Source organism: Coregonus clupeaformis, chromosome 12 (genome assembly GCF_020615455.1).
Source record: "Coregonus clupeaformis isolate EN_2021a chromosome 12, ASM2061545v1, whole genome shotgun sequence".
Lineage (NCBI taxonomy): Eukaryota > Metazoa > Chordata > Actinopteri > Salmoniformes > Salmonidae > Coregonus > Coregonus clupeaformis.
In genome coordinates, this window is record NC_059203.1 from 58937191 (window position 1) to 58948293 (window position 11103).

Consider the following 11103-nt stretch of genomic DNA (forward strand, 5'->3'; position numbering starts at 1 on the left):
TGTATGGCTACCAACCTCCCTTGTTCCCTTCTCAGGAGAAGGAGCTCTCAGTGCCCTCTGTTCAGGCCCATATTCGTCGTTGCCACCGGACCTGGCATCGGGCCAGAAAGGCACTCCTTAGAGTTTCGGACCGGTATCAGCTCCAGGCGAATCGTCGCCGGATCCCCGCTCCCACCTATACCATCGGAGATAGGGTCTGGTTGGCCACACGGGATCTTCCGTTACGGACTGAGTCTAGGAAGTTGTTACCGAAGTTCATTGGTCCGTTTGTGGTGGAGAAGGTGATCAATCCAGTGGCAGTTCGACTCAAACTACCGAGGACGCTCAGAGTCCATCCCACCTTTCATGTCTCCTGCCTCAAGCCTGTTTTCCTCAGTCCTCTGTTGCCTCCTCCGCCTCCTCCTCCTCCTCCTCCTCGGATGATCGGAGGTGGTCCTGCCTACACGGTGCGACGCATCATGGATTCCAGACGGCGGGGCCGGGGTTTCCAGTATCTCGTGGACTGGGAGGGGTATGGTCCTGAAGAGAGGAGTTGGATTCCGCGGCGACAGATCCTAGATGCTGACCTCATCCGTGACTTCTACCGCCTCCATCCTGGCGCTCCGGGAGTCCGCCCGGTGGCGTTCGGTCGGAGGGGGGGTACTGTAACGATCCCGGCAGTCTGAGTCGGGTCCTGTCTGTGGACTAGTTTTTTCTGCTCGTGATCTCCAGTTTCCCGAGGGTTCTGGAACGCTCCGGGGAGCTCTCTTGATTTCCGCACCTGCATCCCATCAGCAATCTGCACACCTGGTCCTGATCATCACCCTTCTTAGGCTCTGGCCTAACATCCATTCCCTGCCGGATCGTTAGCCATGAACAGTAGGTTTACCAGAGTATCAGTCTTAGAGCCTAGCGTTAGTTTTGTTGTTTTTGCACCTTGTTGGTTTGTTGCTTACTTACCTCCGTTTTGTTCCATCTGCAGTCACCCGTCCGGAACCTTCATCCAACCTCTGCCTGGTGGTCGGCGGCTGCCGACCCAGGATGGGATCAACCACTGCACCCCCAACAACTAATCAACGCCGCCCGCTCTGTTCCCTGGATTATTCAGCATCACTCTTGAATTTGTAAATAAACACTCACCTTCGTTTCAACTTACCTTGTCCTGGTCTGCTTCTGGGTTCTGGCTTAGCAACTCGTGACAGTAGGGCAGCATACATATTTGATGCAAGAGGGTAGAAATAGCTTATTTTGTCGATATTACTTACCAAGCCAAGCAGAGTTGTTTTATCGAGATACAAATATAGTGTGCTTTTTCATTTGGCACATTGGCACATACAGACAAAACTTGGCTACATAGTAACCACGAAGGAGCCACGGTGAGCTCGCGTACAGTATGGGGCTCAGCCAGGACGGTAACACTTTATTTGACACCTAATGTCATAACACGTTATCACATGGTCATAAGTATGTCATAATATGTCATAACAGCTGACATAACCTGTCATAACACTGTAATGACACATTTATTTAGACGTGTTGTGACATACAGTACCAGTCAAAAGTTTGGACACACCTACTCATTCAAGGGTTTTTCTTTATTTTTACTATTTTATACATTGTAGAATAATAGTGAATACATCAAAAACATGAAATAACACATAATCTGTAAGTCGCTCTGGATAAGAGCGTCTGCTAAATGATGTAAATGTAAATATGGAATCATGTTGTAACCAAAAAAGTGTTAAACAAATCAAAATATATTTTATATTTGAGATTCTTCAAAGTAGGCACCCTTTGCCTTGATGACAGCTTTGCATTCTCTGGACCAGCTTCACCTGGAATGCTTTTCCAACAGTCTTGAAGGAGTTCCCACATATGCTGAGCACTTGTTAGCTGCTTTTCCTTCACTCTGCGGTCCAACTCATCTCAAACCATCTCAATTGGGTTGAGGTCGGGTGATTGTGGAGGCCAGGTCATCTGATGCAGCACTCCATCACTCTCCTTCTTGGTCAAATAGCCCTTACACAGCCTGGAGGTGTCTTGGGTCATTGTCCTGTAGAAAAACAAATGATAGTCCCACTAAGCCCAAACCAGATGGGATGGCGTATCGCTGCAGAATGCTGTGGTAGCCCTGCTGGTTAAGTGTGCCTTGAATTCTAAATAAATCACAGACAGTGTCACCAGCAAAGCACCCCCACACCATAACACCTCCTCCTCCATGCTTTACGGTGGGAACTACACATGCGAAGATCATCCGTTCACCCACACCGCGTCTCACAAAAACATGGCGGTTGGAACCAAAAATCTCAAATTTGGACTCCAGACCAAAGGACACATTTGTGTCTGTTACTTGAACTCTGTGAAGCATTTATTTGGGCTGCAATTTCTGAGGCTGGTAACTCTAATGAACTTATCTTCTGCAGCAGAGGTAACTCTGGGTCTTCCATTCCTGTGGCAGTCCTCATGAGACACAGTTTCATGAAAGCACTTGATGGTTTTTGCGACTGCACTAGAAGAAACTTGAAAAGTTATTGAAATGTTCCGTATTGACTGACCTTCATGTCTTAAACTAATGATGGACTGTCGGTTCTCTTTGCTTATTAGAGCTGTTCTTGCCATAATATGGACTTGGTCTTTTACCAAATTGGGCTATCTTCTGTATACCCCCCTACCTTGTCACGACACAACTGATTGGCTCAAACGCATTAAGAAGGAAAGAAATTCCACAAATTAACTTTTAACAAGGCACACCTGTTAATTGAAATGAATTCTATGTGACTACCTCATGAAGCTGGTTGAGAGAATGCCAAGAGTGTGCAAAGCTGTCATCAAGGCAAAGGGTGGCTATTTTGAAGAATCTCAAATAAAAAATACATTTTGATTTGTTTAACACTTTTTTGGTTACTACATGATTCCATATGTGTTATTTCATAGTTTTGATGTCTTCACTATTATTCTACAATTTAGAAAATAGTAAAAATAAAGAAAAACCCTGGAATCAGTAGGTGTGTCCAAACTTTTGACTGGTACTGTACATAAATTAGACTGTCAAAGCTCACAAATCCTACCACACAAGGCAAACCATTCCATTCTAATTGTAAATAGTATGTTATATAACATTTCCTATAATTGGCCATTTTATTACCATTGTAATTGTACACACATTGATGTCAAACGTGCGTAGCCCAATGCTCTGTTGCTGATGACTGGGATGAATGCAGGAGCAGGACAAAACACCCTATTTTATGACTGACATGGTCATGTACATGATAGGCCTATCTCGCTTATATTATTATCCTTACAACAACAAAACATTTCCTGTGATACATTTTATACATTTCCATATTTTGGAATCAAAGTTTGTTTGTTCAAACCATTATTATTGTAGTCCTCCATGGTTTTGCTTTAATATACGTGTATACTTAGCGCTACCCCTAGGAGCAGACATTTGAACTGTTAGCTGCAGGGGCGCCCCTCATTCGTTGGAAGAAGAGAAGCAGGAAGAGAAGCCCAGTTGAAAAACATAAATTGTCCTTAGCTGTGTTCGAATACTCATACTAACCGCACTAACCGTACTATTTGTGATGTGAATTGAGTATATAGTATGCTTATTGGTCATAGTATGGATATAGTTAGTATACCAAAAGTTCCCGGATGTCATAATAAATTCACCAAAGTATGAAGTATACACGCAGTGGACACTATTTCTGTGCTTTTAGGGCCCATAATGCAATTCTTCAGAAAATGGCTTCATAACTTTTAAGATTTTAAGAAAATTGCGGAAAATATGCAGCCGAAGTCCAACGAGAGCGGATACAAATTCATTGCTTTAACTAATTATGACAAATGTTAAGAAAATGTTGAGACATGTAATAAAGTAATGACTTTTCAAATAAGTTACGTTACATGTTATGTTGGCTACGCTATCCTTAGGAACCGCATAGCATTACAGCAGTATGTACCGGTATGTTAGCTAGTTACCTAACGTTGGTTGGCTACTAATACATCGAACTTGCCAGGCAGTATATTAACTATCTGCTATCTAACTAACTACCCAATGTTTATTGACTTGATTATTCACATCATTCTTAGCTACGTGATATAGTCGTTGTGTGTTTCAATGGACATTGTTAATTCTGGATATCTGCTCCGATTTCAGAGCACTCTCGTGCAGAATAACTGATTAATTTACGAACGCTCAACACTTGTTGAATATAGCCAGTGTCAGTTAAAGTCTGCAAAAAAAAGCGTAATTAAATTGTTGCCAGCAGCACAGTTACAGTCACCAACGCTCTGGATAACATTAAAACACACCAGCCTTCGATTTGGCTCCCCCTCCTGTCCAGCTCAGGCGTTCGCCGTTGCTGGCCTTCTAGCTACTGCCGAACCTGCTGCTGGCAAACACCCTTCACTCATCAACCCCGGACTTGTCTTGTCATCATTACACACACCTGGTTCCAATCCCCACTCTATCGCTGTATATATCCTCCCTCTGTCATTTGTCTGTCAGTCATTGTATATGTTGCTTGTTTTCCTGAGAGGAATCTCTCCTACTATTTCCTGAGGACTTTATATTTTGCAATGTGGGATCCGTCTCGCTTTAAGCTATGGTGCTTTAATAAATAAATTCAGTAGTTCTAAACCTGCGACTGCCTCCTGCCTACTCCTCTCTACACTTGTGACAGAATGACCGACCCAAGAAAACAGGAGGCAGCTGGATATCCCAACCTCTCCGCTGTAGGAGCACCTCGGGACTGCCATGGACGAGGTGATCTGGACCGTACACCAACTGCAGGCTACACCTTCCCAGCTCCTCACGGTCGTTCCAGCCACCCCACCACCATCTACATCACCCGGTCCGATCAGCAACGTCCATCTGCTCCTCCCGGAGCGGTTTGACGGCACGCAGTGTGACCTCCACCTTGCACTTCATGCTGGGACGGCCTCCGAGAGGGACAAAGTGGCCTTGGTGATTTCAGCGCTAACAGGCTGGGCTCTGGAGTGGGCGCACGCCGTCTGGTAGAGGGACGGTCCAGATGTACAGTCCTATGAGTGCTTCACCCAACTCTTCCGTGCCGTTTTCAACCACCTAACAGAGGGCCGAGAGGGAGGTGAGCATCTCCTCCGTCTGCGCCAGGGGTCCAGGACAGTGTCTGAGTACGCTCTGGATTTCATAATGGTGGCTGCGTCCACTGGCTGGAAAGACCAGGCCCTGTTGACGGTTTTCCGGAGCGGGCTACAGGCGGACGTCCAGACCGAGCTGGCCTGTCGTGATGAGGACCTGACGCTGGACCAGCTCATCGCCATGGCCAGCCGCCTGGATAATCTCCTTCGTGCCCGTTGTCGCCCATCCCAGGGGTTCGGGTCTCTCCCAGGAACCTCCAGCGAGACTGAGCCCATGGAGGTGGGCACGACGCACCTTCCTCCAGAGGAACGTCAACGCCGTCGTCAACAGTGTCTCTGCTCCTACTGCGGGGAATCGGACCACCCCTGGAACACCTGTCCCAGTAGGAGAACCAGGCGAGGAAGTGACAGGCCGAGGAGCGCTCCTACACCTTCCCAGGTAGGCGTGGACGTGCCTTGCTCCTCTCTGTCCACCCATCTCGTCCTCCTCCCTGTCACCTTCCCGGACTTTCCTGGTCCCCCACTGAGTCCTGCCCTAGTGGACTCAGGTGCTGCAGGCATTTTCCTAGACCGGTCAGTGGCCTTATCATTACACATTCCTCTAGTCCCTTTATAACCCCCTATCCCAGTCCATGCCCTAGACAACCGTCCCCTAGGAACAGGACTGGTGAGCCAGACTACGATTTCCATTTCCCTCATAGTTGATCACAACCACCATGAATGCATCATGTTTCTCATCTTAGACTATCCTGCGCACCCCGTAGTTTTAGCCTCCAGGTATCGATGACAGGCGGACCACCACCGGACCCCGGCTCCCCGTTATCGTCATGGGCAGAGGGTATGGCCGTCCACTCGGGATCTGCCCCTCCGGGTAGAGTCCAGCAAACTTTCCCCCCGTTTTATCGGCCCGTTCCCCATCTCCAAGATTCTTAGCCCCTCTGCTGTTCGTCTTCTGTTGCCCCTTACCCTCCCTATACATCCCACAGCCATTTGTCTCCTGTTTCCAGGCCCACCCCTCTCCCCCGTCTCATTGACGGCCAACCGGCATACATGGTGAGGCGCCTCCTGAAGGTTCGGCCGTGGGGCAGGGGATTCCAGTACCTGGTTGACTGGGAGGGTTATGGCCCGGAGGAGAGGTGCTGGGTCCCGCTAGGAACATCCTGGACCCAGCCCTCATCGCTGAGTTCCATCGCCGACACCCTGGTCAACCAGGTATGCGCCCAGTTTGGACACCAGGTGGCGTCCCATATCAACTGTATTAAATGATAACTTTTTTTAATTCCACAAACAATTTACACCCATCAAAATAAAGTTATCTTTCTCTTTATTGTGATGTAAGTGTTGAGACGATAGGTTAAATCCCTGACGAATCTTTAGCGTTCTTATAGATGCAACGGAAAGACATTGTATTCCATTGAACCGATTTCAGCCATTACCGGGGTCATAACATTATCGGGAAAAAACGACAGGCACAAGCAAGAGTATGAAAGAGTGGCAGGAGTAAAATGAAAGCAATCAACTCAGCGAGATTTAAGTGACAAGTGGATTTTGCACCCCTCAAACACAGGAAATAGATGGCAAAAAATATATATAAAGATCCTCAGGTGGGTGGGGCTAAGCTTATAGGAAGAGGATTCCCCTGATATTATGCCACCTTTTAGTTGGCTTGAGCTTTGAGATATCAAAACTCTTTAAGTGCAATTCAGAGTCCACAGCCTCAGAGCTGCAATAGACCGGCAGCCCATTGTGACATAGCTATCCGGCTCTGCAACCTCCGTCCGCGGGGGCCGTAAAGCCCGACCGCGCACCTCCCCAAAATTCCCAACCAGCCCAGCTCTGTGTACTTGGCTCCCATTCAACTGAATGTGATGACATAGACACATTGCTTGAGCCTCGCTGAGAATTCAAGAAAGTATGAAAGCCAACAGTTAAAATATTCTCTAACACTTCTGCGCGGACGTGGACACATTTTGGACTCTGAAAGCCACTTTCAAGCGACAAAACCATGCAGAAACTGGGTTGCATAGATCAAAGTCAGGCCAGTGGCCCTCCTGATAGAAGACTGAGCAGCTCAGAGCAGTGTAATGAGCTGGGCTGTAAACATTGACCAGGCCCAGCCAGTACAAGTCATAAAAGTGAGGAGCCAAAACACATCAATGGGAGGGAGTGACACTTTGGGTACCACAGGCAGCAGCTGTTTCCCATTCACAGGAAGAAAAAAATGTATCTTAGAAAATGCAATTCTACTTATTTTGCCATGAGGCACAGAGAAAATGTTGCAAGTTTATAACAAAAGGCAATTCTCATTTTGCCATGGGGCAGATAGACATTTTTGCAGTTTTAAAGCAAGTTTTCTGCAGTTTTACACATTTTGCCATGACTTGCCATGTTAATGATATCTGAGTGAGAGCAACTAACAAAATCAATGGGGGCCCCCTGGAGGTCAGGGCCCATTGGCACGTGACCGGTCAGTATTCTGCTATTATTACTACAAGTTTAGATAACTGGCTAGACTAATTTACCAATCTAAAAATTGTTAGCTAACATGGCTAATTGAGTGACTGTCAGTGACTGACAAAACAATAGAAAAACTGCTGATGCACAACCAAATTTCGAACTTGCACCTTGTGTATTCTACTATTCTAACTTTCAACAGTAAGTTGACACCTCGATCGAGTTCCAAAAAAAACGAGTTACCCCATGCATTCCCATCAATACATCCCTGAAGTTCCACTATGCACATTGTCTTTTGATAGTTAAAAATAGTCCGAAAAACTAAGAACAACCTGTACACAATGACAATGGTTTACTTACCCTGTAAGGTATGACAGCAATCAATGCTTTGGTTTAGTTTTCCTGGCACTGTTTCCACATGCTAACGTTTTAGCATTTGTGGGACAAATCCCATTCAAGTCATGGGCAGTAGTGGTGCGTGGGTAAAATCACTGGGGAAGCCAGAAAAAAATAATAATGATAATTGCATTGTTTGCTCTATAACCTGTTAGTTCATATGCCTTGCGACCTTGATATATAGGCCTAAAGGCCGAGACAATAACAAGAATAAATTCAACCAAACCTTTGTTTCATCACAAAACCGGAGTGCAACCTCTGTCCGGTGAAGTCCATAAAGCATATTGCATGTAACAAACAGTTACGTGACCTACAGCATGGTCAAGCAAGTTCATGTTTCCGACATTTTCGAACTATTAAACAACTATTGATTTAGAACCATGGAGAGTTACTGCAAGTCGCAAAGAAAACAGGAGCTGCCTCCACTATTCCAGCACCATTTTAACTTCAACATTTCAACATCATCAAATCACCTATGCTTAGTATAACACAGTGACAACTAAAAGATACCAAATACAATTTTGTCCAATCAACGTAAGCTAAATATGAAGTGGCTGTCCATTGATCTGATCTCTGTGTGTGTGTGTGTGTGTGTGTGTGTGTGTGCACATTCGTGCAAGTAGAAAAAACATGTTGACTCACCCTACTTGTAGAGAAACGCCAATGCCATCCTCCTCTCTTTCATGTTGACGAAACGGTCTATCACTCTGTCATACACTACACGCTTTTAGTTTTTGTTGTCCTAGGCTATAACTGGCTAAAATGCTTGCTCGCTAGCCTATCTTCCATTCATGGGCAACATTAGCTAGTTTAAATTAGCCTTCTACATCTAGCTATATATTGAACTTCCATCCTCTCAGGCCAGGGCCACAACAATAGATGAATTAATGGTTGGATCAGAATCACTGTTATAATCATTAGCCAGTACAGAGAATTAAGTAAAACCACAATTTCAAATCCCTATCTCCATCCATGGCTAATTTAGGAAAGGGCCCAGTTTAGCTAGCTAGCTAGCCAGCGGAGGACAACAACACAACGAGATGCAACAATTCAAGTTGTTTCTGTCAATAATGTGTGCGCTCAATAAGATTTGATAGGAGTGACGCCAAATCCAAGCTGGCTTCCCTTGACACTTTTTTATGGTGCGCCTGGACCATTCACAGTTGAGCTCACTCAGTTTAGCTCAACGCTGATTGGCTATTTTTTAAATACTTTTTTAAATCAAGGGAGGCCAAATACTGGCTGGCTTCCTTTGCATTCAATACTACGGGCGGCCACAATGTCATACTCGTTTGGACCAGACAGCATCAGATAGAAGGGCTCTGTTTCACTCGCTCGGATGCTTTCTCCGGTGAGATACATTCAGCTCTTGCGAATTGTAGGAAAATTATGAAACGGAGAGATGAAAGATAAATGTTTTTTAATTATTTTTCTTGGTAATGTTTTGGGGAAGCCTGGCTTCCCTTGGCATCCATGAATACACGCCACTGACCGATATTATACTTTTTTGCACATCATGTCCAAATCATCCGAAAGTATCTACAATTGTTTGTGAAGCTCAACAAAGTCACTTATAGATGTTTTGAACATAATGCCCAAAAAAATTTAATATCGGTCCCATGACTTAAATGGGATTTGTGCCACAAATGCTAAAACATTAGCATGTAGAAAACATTTTGTAATTTGAGTGAACTATCCCTTTAAAGTACTCTTAAAAGGGTTTACAATAAGGTAATTCATGTTAATTATTCATTTATTAATGCATTATAAACTATTAAACATTTATAAAGCATTGGTGCGATACAGTGCATTCAGAAAGTATTCATACCCCTTGACTTATTCCACATTTTGTTGTGTTACAACCTGAATTCAAAATTGATTAAATCCATTTGACACACAATATCACATTTTTAGAAAATGTATAGAAAACGAAATAAAGACATATCTCATTTACATAAGTACTCCCATCCTTGAGTCAATACATATTAGAATCACCTTTGGCAGCAATTACAGCTGTGAGTCTTTCTTGGTAAGTCTCTAAGAGCTTTGCACACCTGGATTGTACAATATCTGCACATTATTATTTTTTAAATTCATCAAGCTCTTTCAAGTTGGTTGTTGATCATTGCTAGACAGCCATTTTCAAGTCTTGCCATAGATTTTCAAGCCGATTTAAGTCAAACTAACTTGGCCACTCAGGAACATTCAATGTCATCTTGGTAAGCAACTCCAGTGTTATTTGGCTGTGTGTTTTATGTTACTGTCCTGCTGAAAGGTTAATTTTTCTACCAGTGTCTGTTGGAAAGCAGACTGAACCAGGTTTTCCTCTAGGATTTAGCCTGTGCTTAGCTTTATTCTGTTTATTTTTATCCTTAAAAACTCCCTAGTCCTTGCCGATGACAAGCATACCCATAACATGATGCAGTCACCACCATGCTTTAAAATATGAAGAGTGGTACTCAGTAATGTGTTGTGTTGGATTTGCCCCAAACATAACTTTGTATTCAGGACATTAAGTTATTTTCTTTGCCACTTTTTGTTGCAGTTTTACTTTAGAGCTTTATTTAAAACAGGATGCATGTTTTGGAATATTTGTTTTGTTCTGTACAGGCTTCCTTCTTTTCACTCTGTCATTCAGTTTTCTCCTATCACAGCCATTGAACTCTGTTTTAAAGTCACCATTGGCCTCATGGTGCAATCCCTGAGGTTTCCTTCCTCTTCGGCAACTGAGTTAGGAAAGACACCTGTATCTTTGTAGCGATTGGGTGTATTGATACACCTCCAAAGTGTAATTAATAACTTGACCATGCTCAAAGTAATATTCAATATTTTTTACACATCTACCAATAGGTGCCCTTCTTTGCGAGGCATTGGAAACCCTCCCTGGTCTTTGTGGTTGGATCTTGGTTTGAAATTCACTGCTCGACTGAGGAATCTTACAGATAATTATACGTGTTCAAAAATCATGGTTAAACACTATTACTGCACACAGTGAGTCCATGCAACTTAAGAACATTTTTACTCCTGAACTTTAGGATTGCCATAACAAGAGGAGTTGATTGATTCAAGATGTTTCAGCTTTTCATTTATTTGTAAAAAAAAATATCTAAAAACATCATTCCACTTCGACATTATGGGGTATTGTGTGTA